The sequence below is a fragment of the Lissotriton vulgaris genome, chromosome 10 (genome assembly GCF_964263255.1).
Source record: "Lissotriton vulgaris chromosome 10, aLisVul1.2, whole genome shotgun sequence".
NCBI classification, from domain to species: Eukaryota; Metazoa; Chordata; class Amphibia; order Caudata; family Salamandridae; genus Lissotriton; species Lissotriton vulgaris.
The window spans coordinates 18,663,744-18,680,422 of NC_141698.1; positions in this window are offsets into that span (position 1 = coordinate 18,663,744).

Below are 16,679 nucleotides of genomic sequence, written 5' to 3' on the forward strand. Positions count from 1 at the left end.
AACTGACCCTTGCCCATTGTTAGTCCAAACCCCTAAAGACTGGAATTGTAAGTCGAGTATTTACCTGCTAACGCTTAACACTGTTTTTCTTCCATAAGATTGCATTACATTTACAAACCTATTGCATACAAAAGTCTATCTAGGGCTAATTTGCAAATCATACTGTTCTAAATCAATTCTACAAAAGTATTCTATTTCTGTAAAGCATTTTCTGTTGCCTTGCAAAACTATTCCTACTGCATTTGAAAAGTATTACTGCTTTTGAAACTGTTACTTACCAGCAACTGAGTTCCCCTTGGATCTGGGAATAAAAAAAGAAAGTAATTACTTTTTATGCAAAGCAATTGATCTGGATTCAGTCTTTGACTGTGTGCCATCATTTATTGTCTGAACGTGTACAATAAATGCTTAACACAGCCCTCTGATAAGCCTCACTGCTTCAACACACTACCACAAATAGAGCTTTTAGTGTTATCTACTTGAGCCTCTGTAATCCTCTGGGGATTTATTGTACTCTGTGCACACTATACCTTACTTTGGTATAGTATATTAGGAGCCAGCTTCCTACCGGTACCACAGAAGGGGATTGGCTTCAACCCTTTTGAACTTCTGTACGGACACACTGCGAGAGGACCTCTCAATCTGGTCAAAGAAGGCTGGGAGCAAGTTCCCAAATAGCCAACCCAGGATAAAGTTAGCTACATGCTGGCATTCTGCACCCAGAAAGCTCACTTCCAGAAACTTCCACAGCAGAATCTAGAAGCTAGCCAGGTGGACATGAAACATTGGTATGACCAGAATACCACTCTAGTTGAGTTTCAGCCTGGCGAAAAGAGTAGGTAAGGGAGCCAGTGGAGCCCCGGGCCCTGCAAGATGATTGGTCTGGGCCTTTTGAGGTGAAGGCATGCAGGAGTGATGTCACCTACCTGGTGGACCTCAAGACTCCTAGGAACCCTTTGAGAGTCCCCCTGTGATTTGCCTCAAGCCCCCCTTTGAGAGAGATCTGAGAGTACCATGCTCCTGTTTACTGATGATGAGGTGGACGAGGAGAGTGAACCTCTCCATGACCTCCTATCTTCCACTGAGCAGGATTAATCAGTGGAGAGTGTCAGCCTTTCCCTTACTCTGACCCTAGCTCAACAGAGAGACTGCCACCAGTTGTAGGGACAGTTTGCCTCTTTGTTCTCCCTTACCCCAGGACTTACTACATTGTGTACCCATGATATTGATACTGGGGAAAGCACACCTGTGAAGAACACATTTTACAGATTTTCTGATAAGGTGAGAGGTAGAATTAAGGAGGAAGTCTCCAAGATGCGCGTATTAGGGGTTATTGAGCACTCAAACAGAGTCTGCCCCTCCAGGTGTCACACCTGAACTTAGGTTCTGTGTGGACTATCATGGGCTTAATGCAGTCACTAGGACTGACACACACCCCATCTCCAGAGCTGATGGTCTTCTAGATTGGCTTGGAGCTGTCACGTGCCTTAGCACGTCCAAAATTCACCCAGACCCGGACAGAAGTGAGAGCCTTCTTAGGCCTCATTTGATACTACAGGAGATTCATCAAGGGATATGGAACCATTGTTGCCCCTTGACAGAGCTGACTTCCAAGAAGCTCTACGCAAACAAATGATGGACGGAATGCTGAATAAATCATACATTCACCCCCAGTCAAGAGATCTGGATAAATCCATTGTTCTTTTGCTCTTGTACCCCAGTTTAGATCCAGCCATATGCAAACCAGTCTTGACCCTGTGCCTCATGGGAACAGTCCAGACCAAACTGCCAAGCCAGGTCCTCCCTGGACTGAAAACAAGCATCCTAGGACCTGTTTCGGGGCTTCACCCCTCATCAGCCATGATAGCTTGACTCCAGCGGCATGGGGAGCACGGGACCCACATCTGGGCATACCCGTCCCACTCGGGTGACAGATGCAAAAAGAACAATTGATGGAAAATATGCAGAACAATGTCATACATTCACCCCAGTACAGAGATCTGGACCTGGCTGATGAAGGGTGCTACCCTGAGACCGGTCCTAGGATGCTTGTTTCCTGTTTGGGGAAGACCTGGCTTGGCAGTTCAGTCTGGACTGTTCCCACGAGGCACAGGGTCAAGACTGATTTGCATATAGCTGGGTCTAAACTGAGGTGGCAAAGTGAGCTAAAGAATGATGATGGATTCAACCCAGATCTGTGACTGGGTGCGAGTGTCTGAAAAGTTTCAGCTCTCCACCCATCATCTCCTTGTGTTTCCTTTGTTCGTCCTACGTTGGCAGGGTATGCCCAGGCGTGGGTACCTGGCTCACTTTGTCACTTGATTTAAGCTAGCCTGGCTGATGAAGGGTGTTACCCAGAAACCGGTCCCAGGATGCTTGTTTTCAGTTCGGGGAAGACATGGCTTTGCAGTTCGGGCTGGACTGTTCCCATTGGGAGCAGGGTCAAGACTGATTTGCATATGGCTGGGTCCAAACTTGAATGGCATGGTGAGCAAAAGAATTATGTATTTAGACCCAGATCTCTGTACTGGGGTGAATGTATGACATTGTTCTGCATTCTATCCATCAATTGTTCTTTTTGCATCGACTTCCAAGAAACAACCATTGCGGGTGATCTGGACAGAAGTGTGCCAGAAATCTTTTGATACCCTGAAGGAAGCCAAGTGCGCAGCACCTGTAGTCCCTGGTTTCTCCCAAGAGTGTGATGTGTAGAAAGACACCTCAGAGCACGGCATAGCGGTCATGCTCTCACAGCTAAATGAAGGGGGCCTGGATCAACCTGTAGCCTTCATCCGGTACAGGTTACTTGTCAGGGAACAGAGGTAGTGCTCAATAGAAAGGGAATCATTTGCTGAGGTCTGGGCTCTGAAGAGGCTAAGACCCTACCTGTTTGACACTCACCTCTGGGTTCAGACAGACCACAGGTCCCACTAATGGTTAGTGCAGATGAGAGATGAGAATCCCAAACTGTTGAGTTGGCGCTTCTCCTTACAGGGAATGGACTTTACAGTGGAACACCCTCCTGGCACAGGCCACACCAATGCTGATGGTCTCTCCAGGTTCTTCTGCTTTAGTGAAGAGAACTCCCATGGGGTTATGAAGCTCTCCCCTCCTTCAGCTGGGGGGACCCGTGTTAGACCTGGCATCCTTGGTTTGGTTTCCCCTGACTTTTTGCCTTCTGACCTCTTGTTTTTCCGACTTCATTTTTGCTTGCTTTAGGATTTTGATAGCTCATCACCAGGCTGATGGGCCTTCCTGAGCTAGATCAGGAGGGATGAGCTGACACTTGCACCTGAACAGGGCTGTGCCTGCCCCACACAAAGAGCTATATAGCTCCCTGTAGCGAGTCTGGGACCAGTACAGGAAAGCTAGAGACTTTGTACTTCAAAGGCCTCTTTGAAGTCTCCCCCACTTCAAAGGCTCAAATGGGTGTAAGTACTGGGCCTCTGATGCCATGACTTCAGAACACTGCTGGAACTAAGGACATTCTGACGGGGACAAGAGTTGCTGTGCTGTAGGAGGGACTGCTACCTTGCTAACTGCTTTGCTGTGTTGGCCTGCAGCCTGCTGATTGCTGTGCTGTAGGAGGGACTAAGAAAACACAAGGAGATGATGAACGAAGCGCGGAAACTTTTCAGGCACTTACCCCCAGTCACAGATCTGGGTTGAATCCATCATCATTCTTGAGCTCACTTTGCCACCCCAGTTCAGACATAGTTATATGCAAAATCAGTCTTGACCCTGTGCCTCATGGGAACACTCCAGCCCGAACTGCCAAGCCATGTCTTCCCTGGACCGGAAACAAGCATCCTGGGACCCGTCATCAGCCAGGCAGGCTTGAATCCAGGGGCAAAGTGAGCAAGGGACCCATGTCTGGGCATACCCTGCCAACTTAGGGCGAACAAAGCAAACACAAGGAGATGATGGATGGAGCGCTGAAACTTTTTAGACACTCACCCCCAGTCACAGATCTGGGTTGAATCCATCATCATTTTATAGCTCACTTTGCCACCTCAGTTCAGACCCAGTCATATGCAAATCAGTTGTCAGGGAATGCCCAGACGTCGGTCCCTTGCTCACTTTGCCACTGGATTCAAGATAGCCTGGCTGATGAGGGCTGTGGCTACACCTCAAACAGATGGGCTCACCTCACATGGATGGGTTAACCTCACATAGATTGGCTAACCTCACATGGATGGCCTCACCTCCCATGGAGGGGCTCACCTCTCATTGATCGGCTCACCTCACATGATTGAGCACACCTCACATGAGTGAGCACACTAATATGGGTGGGCTAACCTCAACTGGATGGGCTCACCTCACCCGAATGGGCTCACCTTACACAGATGGGCTCACCTCACATGGATGGGTTAACCTCACATAGATGGGCTAAACCTCACATGGATGGCGTCACCTCCCATGGATGGGCTCACCTCACATGGATGGGCTCACCTCACGCAGATGGGTTCACCTCACACAGATGGGCTCCCCTCACACGGATTGGCTCGCCTTACATGGATGGGCTCACATCACATGGATGGGCTCACATCACATGGATGGGCTCACCTCCCATGGAGGGGCTCATCTCACATGGATGAACACACCTCATATGGATGGGCTAATCCCACACGGATGGGCTCACCTCACACAGATGGGTTCACCTCACACGGATGGGCTCACCTTACATGGATGGGCTCACCTTACATGGATGGGCTCACATCACATGGATGGGCTCACCTCCCATGGATGGGCTCATCTCACATGGATGAGCACACCTCACATGGATGGGCTCACCTCACACGGATGGGCTCACCTCACAATGATGAGCCCACCTCACACGGATGGGCTCACCTCACATGGATGTGCTAACCTCACATGGATGAGCACACCTCACATGGGTGGGCTCACCTCACATGGGTGGGCTCACCCGGATCGGCTCATCTCACATGGATGGGCTCATCTCACCCGGATGGGCTAACCTCACATGGATGAGCTCACCTCACACAGATGAGCTCACCTCTCACGGATGGGCTAACCTCACATGGATGAGCTCACCTCACACAGATGAGCTCACCTTACACAGATTGGCTCACCTTACATGGATGGGCTCACATCACATGGATGGGCTCACCTCACACAGGTGGGCTAACCTCACATGGGTAGCCTCACCTCACATAGATGGGCCCACCTCATATGGATGGGCTCATTTCACATGGATTGACTCATTTTACATGGATAAGCTCACTTCGCATGGATGAGCTCACCTCACACTGATGGGCTCACCTCACATGGATGGGCTAACATCACATGATAAACAACTGTAGGAAAGTAGGATCTGCTTTCATGGTTACCCCCACTTATTGCTTGGTGATAGTATGTTTTTGTCTAGCCTGACTGGGATCCTGCTAATCAGGACCCCCGTCACTGTGATTTCTCCCTAAATTGGCCATGGTAAGTACTTCTGTACATCCACAAGTGGCTATTGGTGTACTCTTGTCAGTCCCTAGTATATGGTACTGGGGTACCCAGGGCATAGGTACATTGGCCGCAGCATGCGTTGTGCCACCCATGGGCGTCTGCTTAAACTGTGACTACAGGCCTGCCATTGTAGCCTGTGTGAGTTGGTGCTTAGACCTCTCACGACAGATATACATTTTGTTATGTCTGGGGTCAATACATTTAAAACCTATAAGTCACCCCTATGGCAGGCTGTATGTCCTGAGGGCAGGGTGCTTGGCTATAACTGCATGAGAAGGACACCCCTACAAACACCAGAGTCGAATCTCCAAGCTTTATAAGTGTGATCAGCCATTTTAATACATGTAGAGGACATCAGTCATTATGAGATGTCTAACTATAGTTGCTGCACCGAACCTGATCTTGTTTGGTATCAAACATGTTGGACTCATGCCCTAAGACGATTCCAGTGTTGGACATATGATCCCATCTAGTGGGGGGCTCCCTTGGGGTACTCCCTTGTACTACCAGTACCAGCCTTTCAGGGTCTGACAGCAAGCTAGTGCTGCTGCTGACCACAAACACTATTCTGCCTTTCTGCTGCTGAGCCGAACTCAAGCAGGGGAAGGTAAAATAGGCGTGACTACCTCCCAGATGGGACTTAGTGTGTTGGATTGGGGTGGGGGCACTTGCCAGCGCCACCACACTGTTTGGAAAGGCACGTTTGGTGCTCTCCTTGCATGCTCCAGTGTGAGACAGTTCAGGGAGCCCTGGGCTCCCGCTCTGGCATGAAACCGGACAAAGGACAAGAGAGTATCCTGCCCTCTGTCTAGCCCCTCCTTCAGGAGGGACAACAGAGTCATTCCAACCCTTTCCCTAAGGTACTCAAGGACTTACCTTGGGGTAGTTCCTTAGATTAATCATGGGACAAGACTCAAGCCTGAAACCCTGCTGCTCTTCAACCAGCTGGACACTTGTACTGCGCCTGGAACAAAAACTGCCGCAAGGAAGACTCCTGTTGTTCCTGGTCTCACTGTTCTGCAAGTCTTCATCTGTGTCTGTGCGTCTTCCAGGATCTTCACCAGACCTGTGGGCATCAAGGACATCCAAAGTAAACTCCCTTGCAACGGAGGAGTCACACCCCTGCATCTGCAGGCACCCCAACAAAGCTGACCGGTCTGCTGCTCCTGACGTTCCACGGACTTTGAAAGGCTCCGCAAACAGTTGGTGGTTCTTCAGGCCTCCCTCGAGGCCTGACCTGTCCTCTCTGCAATTTTGAGGCCTGTATCCCTCATCGGATCTATTGGAACCGAACCCCTGTTCACCGCGTCGACTTGCCGTTGCCAAGGGTTGTTGGCTCTGCACTCCAGAGATCTTCGGGCTACAAGAAGCTCCAACATCTCTTTCTGCCAAGTACTGCGTCCTCACTGCATCCCCGGCACCGTGGACCTTCCTTCTTGGTGTCCTGCTCGAGGTCCTCTTGCGACTCCTGTGCCTTCGGCTTGTAGGTTCTCTTCTGCTCCAGTGGATTCCCCTGCTTGATCGGGAACTGCTCTGACTCTCCTGCTTGTGATGAGTCCCTTGGACCTTGCTAGTCCCAATGTTGCTCCGTCTTTGTCCTCCACGCCAGTTGCAGCTACCAAGGCTTGTTGGTGCGTCCAACGGACACCGGCCCCCTGGTTCTCGACTTCTAATGTGGGACAGGTCGTGCACGACTCCTGATCTTCCTCAGCATCGCCTGGTCCTCACAGCTGCAGCGACAAGGACACAGGCAATTCTTGTGGACCTTCTGACATCAGTGAGCATTGTTCTTCCGTGCCTCCTGGTCACCTTCGAGTGACATAGACTTTGTCCCCTCTGCTTGCAGGTTCTCCTCTTCAAGAATCCACCCTTGGATTCCACCTGACTCTTGCACAGTCTCCTCTAACGTCAAATTCTTTGAAGTCCTCCATTGTGGTCTACTGCGGTTCCGACTTCACTTCCCACCTATGCACCTGGCTTCCCTGGTGTAGGTATTCTGGTTCCTGGGGTATCCATGGATGGGGTGACTCTCCAACCTCCTGTCTTCTACAAGGTTTCTTCAGGTTCCACTGGGAAGGGCCCTTCTTCTTAAACATAGTGTCCTCTTGAATAGTACTGAGCCAGACAACTTGGTCCGGAAGAGAGCCTTTCACTCAAACGTGGTGAAAAGATTGACATTTCTCTCTTGGTTCCCAGATCATTTGTGATCCACATTGTGAAACATTGTACACACATGTTTAACAAAACAACTATACAATGAAGCAAGGATGATTCATGGTGTCTTTTAAAAAATATTTTACATATTTATGCACTCACCTAAGCACTGCATCTTCTGCACTTTTTGTTTGTATATTAAGTTGTACTGCCATTTGCATTATTAAATAGTTTAAAATGAATTTCTATTAATTATTTATTAATTGTAATTGTGTAATTAATGTTAGGTGTGTGTTGTGGTGTATATATGTGTAAATGGTGTGAAAGCTGGTAAGTAATTAATTGTTTAATTAATAAATAATAAAACCTTTATTTTAAATAATTAGTAATTATTAATTGTAATTGTGTAATTAATTTTAGGTGTGTGCTGTGGTGTTTATATGTGTAAATGGTGTGAAAGCTGGTAATTAATTAATTGTTTAATTAATAAATATTAAAAGAATATTTTTCATTCATTAATTAGTAAATATTAAATGTAAGTCTGTAACTAATTTTAGGTATTTGTTGTGGATTTTATAGTGCTAAATAATTATTTTTGTATCTTTATTAATAATAATATATTAATATTTATGTATTAATTATGTTAAAATTAGAAATTACATTTATTGAAAATTTTGATATTTTTATTTTTGATTGTTTTGGGATCCCGCTCTTTCCCTACTGTTGCACTCACTGGAGTGGGAATAGTAATTGTTGCCCCTCCGCTATCCTGCGTTTTCCCTACTGTTGCACTCATTGGAGTGGGAATAGTAATTTTTACCCCTACGCTATCCAGCACTTTCCCTATTGTTGCACTCACTGGAGTGTGAATAGTATTTTCTACCCCTACGCTATCCAGCGCTTTCTGTACTGTTGCACTCTCCGGAGTGGGAATAGTAAATGTTACCCCTACGCTATCCAGCGCTTTCCCTACTGTTGCACTCACTGGAGTGGGAATAGTAATTTTTACCCCTACACTATCCAGCGCTTTTCCTACTGTTTCACTCAATGGAGTGGGAATAGTAATTTTTACCCCTACGCTATCCAACGCTTTCCCTACTGTTTCACTCACTGGAGTGGGAAAAGTAAATGTTTACCCCTACACTATCCAGCGCTTTCCCTACTGTTGCACTCACTGGAGTGGGAATAGTAAATGTTTACCCCTACGTTATCCAGCGCTTTCCCTACTGTTGCACTCTCTGGAGTGGGAATAGTACATTTTACCCCTACGCTATCCAGCGCTTTCACCACTGTTACACTCACTGGAGTGGGAATAGTAAATGTTACCCCTACGCTATCCAGTGCTTTCCCTACTGTTGCACTCACTGGAGTGGGAATAGTAAATTTTACCCCTATGCTATTTAGCGCTTTCCCTACTGTTGCACTCACTGGAGTGGGAATAGTAATTTGTACCTCTACGCTATCCAACGCTTTCCCTACTGTTGCACTCTTTGGAGTGGGAATAGTAATTTTTACCCCTACGCTATCCAGCGCTTTCTCTACTGTTGCACTCTCTGGAGTGGGAATAGTAATTTTTACCCTCCTGCTGTCTAATGTTTTAACTATTAATGGTTTTTTTGTTATTACATGTATAGATATTTTTTTAAATACTTTAATTGGTTAATTAAATATAGAATATATTAAATATTTTTATTTATTTTTCATTATTTATAAAGTTTATAAATTAAATAAAGATAATAGTTAATAAAATGTATTGAAGTAAATATATGTATATGTACACTTTTTTGGTGTTTATATTAATTACATTTCGTTTATTTGTTATAATTAGTTAAAATATATATTAAAATTAATTTAATTTATTAATAATAATAATATTATTTAATTAATTTAAGTTATGTTATTTTTTTAAGTCAATATTTTTGACATCTATATTTTTTACAGCGATAATTTTGAGTACTTACCTTTTTAAGTATAGGGAGGTGATAGTTTGTGATCGATATTTCTACATCGATATTTTTTTAGCAATATTTTTGATATTGATATTTTAACATGGATTCAGTGGACATGGAGAGGCCCTGGGAGGTGAACCCTCAGGCTGAGTGAGTGGGCATGGAGAGGCCCTGGGAGGTGAACCCTCAGAGTGAGTGAGTGGACATGGAGAGGCCCTGGGAGGTCAACCCTCAGAGTGAGTGTGTGAACAGGGAGACCCAGCTCTCTCGCGGCCCTGGGAAGTGAACCCTCAGAGTGAGTGAGTGGACATGGAGAGGCCCTGGGAGGTGAACCCTCAGAGTGAGTGAGTGGACATGGAGAGGCCATGGGAGGTGAACCCTCAGAGTAAGTGAGTGGACATGGAGAGGCCCTGGGAGGTCAACCCTCAGAGTGAGTGAGTGGACATGGAGAGGCTCTGGGAGGTGAACCCTCAGAGTGAGTGAGTGGGCCTGGAGAGGCCCTAAGAGGTGAACCCTCAGAGTGAGTGAGTGGACATGGAGAGGCCATGGGAGGTCAACCCTCAAAATAAGTGAGTGGACATGGAGAGGCCCTGGGAGGTCAACCCTCAGAGTGAGTGAGTGAACAGGGAGACGCAGCTTCCTCGCGGCCCTGGGAAGTGAACCCTCAGAGTGAGTGAGTGGACATGTGGAGGCCCTGGGAGGTGAACCCTCAGAGTGAGTGAGTGGGCCTGGAGAGGCCCTGGGAGGTGAACCCTCGGAGTGAGTGAGTGGACATGGAGAGGCTCTAGGAGGTGAACCCTCAGAGTGAGTGAGTGGACAGAGAGACCCAGCTCTCTCGCGGCCCTGGGAGGTGAACCCTCAGAGTGAGTGAGTGGGCCTGGAGAGGCCCTGAAAGGTGAACCCCTGGAGTGAGTGAGTGGACATGGAGAGGCCCTGGGAGGTGAACCCTCAGAGTGAGTGAGTGGACAGGGAGACCGAGCTCTCTTGCGGCCCTGGGAGGTGAACCCTCAGAGTGAGTGAGTGGACAGAGAGACCCAGCTCTCTCGCGGCCCTGGGAGGTGAACCCTCAGAGTGAGTGAGTGGACATGGAGAGGCCCTGGGAGGTGAACCCTCAGAGTGAGTGAGTGGACATGGAGAGGCCCTGAGAGGTGAACCCTCAGAGTGAGTGAGTGGACAGGGAGAGGTCCTGGGAGGTGAACCCTCAGAGTGGACATGGAGAGGCCCTGAGAGGTGAACCCTCAGAGTGAGTGAGTGGACAGGGAGAGGTCCAGGGAGGTGAACCCTCAGAGTGAGTGAGTGGGCCTGGAGAGGCCCTGGGAGGTGAACCCTCAGAGTGAGTGAGTGGACATGGAGAGGCCTTGAGAGGTGAACTCTCAGAGTGAGTGAGTGGGCCTGGAGAGGCCCTGGGAGGTGAACCCTCGGAGTGAGTGAGTGGACATGGAGAGGCCCTGGGAGGTGAACCCTCAGAGTGAGTGAGTGGACATGGAGAGGCCCTGGGAGGTGAACCCTCAGAGTGAGTGAGTGGACATGGAGAGGCCCTCGGAGGTGAACCCTCAGAGTGAGTGAGTGGACAGGGAGACCCAGCTCTCTCGCGGCCCTGGGAGGTGAACCCTCAGAGTGAGTGAGTGGGCATGGAGAGGCCCTGGGAGGTGAACCCTCAGAGTGAGTGAGTGGACATGGAGAGGCCATGGGAGGTGAACCCTCAGAGTGAGTGAGTGGACATGGAGAGGCCATGGGAGGTGAACCCTCAGAGTGAGTGAGTGGACATGGAGAGGCTCTGGGAGGTGAACCCTCAGAGTGAGTGAGTGGACATGTAGAGGCCCTTGGGGGTGAACCCTCAGAGTGAGTGAGTGGACATGTAGAGGCCCTTGGAGGTGAACCCTCAGAGTGAGTGAGTGGACATGGAGAGGCTCTGGGAGGTGAACCCTCAGAGTGAGTGAGTGGACATGGAGAGGCCATGGGAGGTGAACCCTCAGAGTGAGTGAGTGGACATGGAGAGGCCATGGGAGGTGAACCCTCAGAGTGAGTGAGTGGACAGGGAGACCCAGCTCTCTCACGGCCCTGGGAGGTGAACCCTCAGAGTGAGTGAGTGGGCCTGGAGAGGCCCTGGTAGGTGAACCCTCAGAGTGAGTGAGTGGACATGGAGAGGCCCTGGGAGGTGAACCCTCAGAGTGAGTGAGTGGACAGGGAGACCCAGCTCTCTCACGGCCCTGGGAGGTGAACCCTCAGAGTGAGTGAGTGGACATGGAGAGGCCATGGGAGGTGAACCCTCAGAGTGAGTGGACATGGAGAGGCCCTGGGAGGTGAACCCTCAGAGTGAGTGAGTGGACATGTAGAGGCCCTGGGAGGTGAACCCTCAGAGTGAGTGAGTGGACATGGAGAGGCTCTGGGAGGTGAACCCTCAGAGTGAGTGAGTGGACATGGAGAGGCCATGGGAGGTGAACCCTCAGAGTGAGTGAGTGGACATGGAGAGGCCATGGGAGGTGAACCCTCAGAGTGAGTGAGTGGACAGGGAGACCCAGCTCTCTCACGGCCCTGGGAGGTGAACCCTCAGAGTGAGTGAGTGGACAGGGAGACCCAGCTCTCTCACGGCCCTGAGAGGTGAACTCTCAGAGTGAGTGAGTGGACATGGAGAGGCCATGGGAGGTGAACCCTCAGAGTGAGTGAGTGGACAGAGAGAACCAGCTCTCTCGCGGCCCTGGGAGGTGAACCCTCAGAGTGAGTGAGTGGGCATGGAGAGGCCATGGGAGGTGAACCCTCAGAGTGAGTGAGTGGACAGAGAGACCCAGCTCTCTCACGGCCCTGGGAGGTGAATCCTCAGAGTGAGTGAGTGGACATAGAGAGGCCATGGGAGGTGAACCCTCAGAGTGAGTGAGTGGACAGAGAGACCCAGCTCTCTCACGGCCCTGGGAGGTGAACCCTCAGAGTGAGTGAGTGGACAGGGAGACCCAGCTCTCTCATGGCCCTGGGAGGTGAACTCTCAGAGTGAGTGAGTGGACATGGAGAGGCCATGGGAGGTGAACCCTTAGAGTGAGTGAGTGGACATGGAGAGGCCCTGGGAGGTGAACCCTCAGAGTGAGTGAGTGGACAGAGAGACCCAGCTCTCTCGCGGCCCTGGGAGGTGAACACTCAGAGTGAGTGAGTGGGCCTGAAGAGGCCCTGGTAGGTGAACCCTCAGAGTGAGTGAGTGGACATGGAGAGACCCTGAGAGGTGAACCCTCAGAGTGAGTGAGTGGACAGGGAGACCCAGCTCTCTCGCAGCCCTGGGAGGTGAACCCTCAGAGTGAGTGAGTGGACATGGAGAGGCCCTGGGGGGTGAACCCTCAGAGTGAGTGAGTGGACATGGAGAGGCCCTGGGAGGTGAACCTTCAGAGTGAGTGAGTGGACATGTAGAGGCCCTGGGAGGTGAACCCTCAGAGTGAGTGAGTGGACATGGAGAGGCCCTGGGAGGTGAACCCTCAGAGTGAGTGAGTGGGCCTGTAGAGGCCCTGGGAGGTGAACCCTCAGAGTGAGTGAGTGGGCCTGGAGAGGCCCTGGGAGGTGAACCCTCAGAGTGAGTGAGTGGACATGGAGAGGCTCTGGGAGGTGAACCCTCAGAGTGAGTGAGTGGACAGAGAGACACAGCTCTCTCGCGGCCCTGGGAGGTGAACCCTCAGAGTGAGTGAGTGGGCATGGAGAGGCCAGGGGAGGTGAACCCTCAGAGTGAGTGGAAAGAGAGACCCAGCTCTCTCACGGCCCTGGGAGGTGAACCCTCAGAGTGAGTGAGTGGACATGGAGCGGCCATGGGAGGTGAACCCTCAGAGTGAGTGAGTGGACAGAGAGACCCAGCTCTCTCACGGCCCTGGGAGGTGAACCCTCAGAGTGAGTGAGTGGACAGGGAGACCCAGCTCTCTCACGGCCCTGGGAGGTGAACTCTCAGAGTGAGTGAGTGGACATGGAGAGGCCATGGGAGGTGAACCAATAGAGTGAGTGAGTGGAAGTGGAGAGGCCCTGGGAGGTGAACCCTCAGAGTGAGTGAGTGGACAGGGAGACCCAGCTCTCTCGCGGCCCTGGGAGGTGAACCCTCAGAGTGAATAAGTGGGCCTGGAGAGGCCCTGGGAGGTGAACCCTCAGAGTGAGTGAGTGGACATGGATAGACCCTGAGAGGTGAACCCTCAGAGTGAGTGAGTGGACAGGGAGACCCAGCTCTCTCGCAGCCCTGGGAGGTGAACCCTCAGAGTGAGTGAGTGGACATGGAGAGACCCTGAGAGGTGAACCCTCAGAGTGAGTGAGTGGACAGGGAGACCCAGCTCTCTCGCGGCCCTAGGAGGTGAACCCTCAGAGTGAGTGAGTGGGCATGGAGAGGCCATGGGAGGTGAACCCTCAGAGTGAGTGAGTGTAAAGAGAGACCCAGCTCTCTCACGCCCCTGGGAGGTGAACCCTCAGAGTGAGTGAGTGGACATGGAGCGGCCATGGGAGGTGAACCCTCAGAGTGAGTGAGTGGGCAGAGAGACCCAGCTCTCTCACGGCCCTGGGAGGTAAACCCTCAGAGTGAGTGAGTGGACATGGAGAGGCCATGGGAGGTGAACCCTTAGAGTGAGTGAGTGGACATGGAGAGGCCCTGGGAGGTGAACCCTCAGAGTGAGTGAGTGGACAGGGAGACCCAGCTCTCTCGCGGCCCTGGGAGGTGAACCCTCAGAGTGAGTGAGTGGGCCTGGAGAGGCCCTGGTAGGTGAACCCCCAGAGGGAGTGAGTGGACATGGAGAGACCCTGAGAGGTGAACCCTCAGAGTGAGTGAGTGGACAGGGAGACCCAGCTCTCTCGCGGCCCTGGGAGGTGAACCCTCAGAGTGAGTGAGTGGGCCTGGAGAGGCCCTGGTAGGTGAACCCTCAGAGTGAGTGAGTGGACATGGAGAGACCCTGAGAGGTGAACCCTCAGAGTGAGTGAGTTGACAGGGAGACCCAGCTCTCTCGCGGCCCTGGGAGGTGAACCCTCAGAGTGAGTGAGTGGACATGGAGAGGCCCTGGGAGGTGAACCCTCAGAGTGAGTGAGTGGACAGGGAGACCCAGCTGTCTCGCTGCCCTGGGAGGTGAACCCTCAGAGTGAGTGAGTGGACATGGAGACCCAGCTCTCTCACGGCCCTGGGAGTTGAACCCTCAGAGTGAGTGAGTGGACATGGAGAGGCCCTGGGAGGTGAACCCTCAGAGTGAGTGAGTGGACAGGGAGACCCAGCTCTCTCGAGGCCCTGGGAGGTGAACCCTCTGAGTGAGTGAGTGGACAGGGAGACCCAGATCTCTCGCGGCCATGGGAGGTGAACCCTCAGAGTGAGTGAGTGGACATGGAGAGGCCATGGGAGGTGAACCCTTAGAGTGAGTGAGTGGACATGGAGAGGCCCTGGGAGGTGAACCCTTAGAGTGAGTGAGTGGACATGGAGAGGCCCTGGGAGGTGAACCCTCAGAGTGAGTGAGTGGACAGGGAGACCCAGCTGTCTCGCGGCCCTGGGAGGTGAACCCTCAGAGTGAGTGAGTGGACATGGAGAGGCCCTGGGAGGTGAACCCTCAGAGAGAGTGAGTGGACAGGGAGACCCAGAGGTGAACCCTCAGAGTGAGTGAGTGGACAGGGAGACCCAGCTCTCTCACGGCCCTGGGAGGTGAACCCTCAGAGTGAGTGAGTGGGCCTGGAGAGGCCCTGGTAGGTGAACCCTCAGAGTGAGTGAGTGGACATGGAGAGGCCCTGGGAGGTGAACCCTTAGAGTGAGTGAGTGGACAGGGAGACCCAGCTCTCTCACGGCCCTGGGAGGTGAACTCTCAGAGTGAGTGAGTGGACATGGAGAGGCCATGGGAGGTGAACCCTCAGAGTGAGTGAGTGAGTGGACAGGGAGACCCAGCTCTCTCGCGGCCCTGGGAGGTGAACCCTCAGAGTGAGTGAGTGGGCCTGGAGAGGCCCTGGTAGGTGAACCCTTAGAGTGAGTGAGTGGACATGGAGAGGCCCTGGGAGGTGAACCCTCAGAGTGAGTGAGTGAGTGGACAGGGAGACCCAGCTCTCTCGCGGCCCTGGGAGGTGAACCCTCAGAGTGAGTGAGTGGGCCTGGAGAGGCCCTGGTAGGTGAACCCTCAGAGTGAGTGAGTGGACATGGAGAGGCCCTGGGAGGTGAACCCTCAGAGTGAGTGAGTGGACAGGGAGACCGAGCTCTCTTGCGGCCCTGGGAGGTGAACCCTCAGAGTGAGTGAGTGGACATGGAGAGGCCATGGGAGGTGAACCCTTAGAGTGAGTGAGTGGACATGGAGAGGCCCTGGGAGGTGAACCCTCAGAGTGAGTGAGTGGACATGGAGAGGCCCTGGGAGGTGAACCCTCAGAGTGAGTGAGTGGACAGGGAGACCCAGCTGTCTCACGGCCCTGGGAGGTGAACCCTCAGAGTGAGTGAGTGGACATGGAGAGGCCCTGGGAGGTGAACCCTCAGAGAGAGTGAGTGGACAGGGAGACCCAGCTCTCTCGCGGCCCTGGGAGGTGAACCCTCAGAGTGAGTGAGTGGACAGGGAGACCCAGCTCTCTCACGGCCCTGGGAGGTGAACCCTCAGAGTGAGTGAGTGGGCCTGGAGAGGCCCTGGTAGGTGAACCCTCAGAGTGAGTGAGTGGACATGGAGAGGCCCTGGGAGGTGAACCCTTAGAGTGAGTGAGTGGACAGGGAGACCCAGCTCTCTCACGGCCCTGGGAGGTGAACTCTCAGAGTGAGTGAGTGGACATGGAGAGGCCATGGGAGGTGAACCCTCAGAGTGAGTGAGTGAGTGGACAGGGAGACCCAGCTCTCTCGCGGCCCTGGGAGGTGAACCCTCAGAGTGAGTGAGTGGGCCTGGAGAGGCCCTGGTAGGTGAACCCTTAGAGTGAGTGAGTGGACATGGAGAGGCCCTGGGAGGTGAACCCTCAGAGTGAGTGAGTGAGTGGACAGGGAGACCCAGCTCTCTCGCGGCCCTGGGAGGTGAACCCTCAGAGTGAGTGAGTGGGCCTGGAGAGGCCCTGGTAGGTGAACCCTCAGAGTGAGTGAGTGGACATGGAGAGGCCCTGGGAGGTGAACCCTCAGAGTGAGTGAGTGGACATGGAGAGGCCCTGGGAGGTGAACCC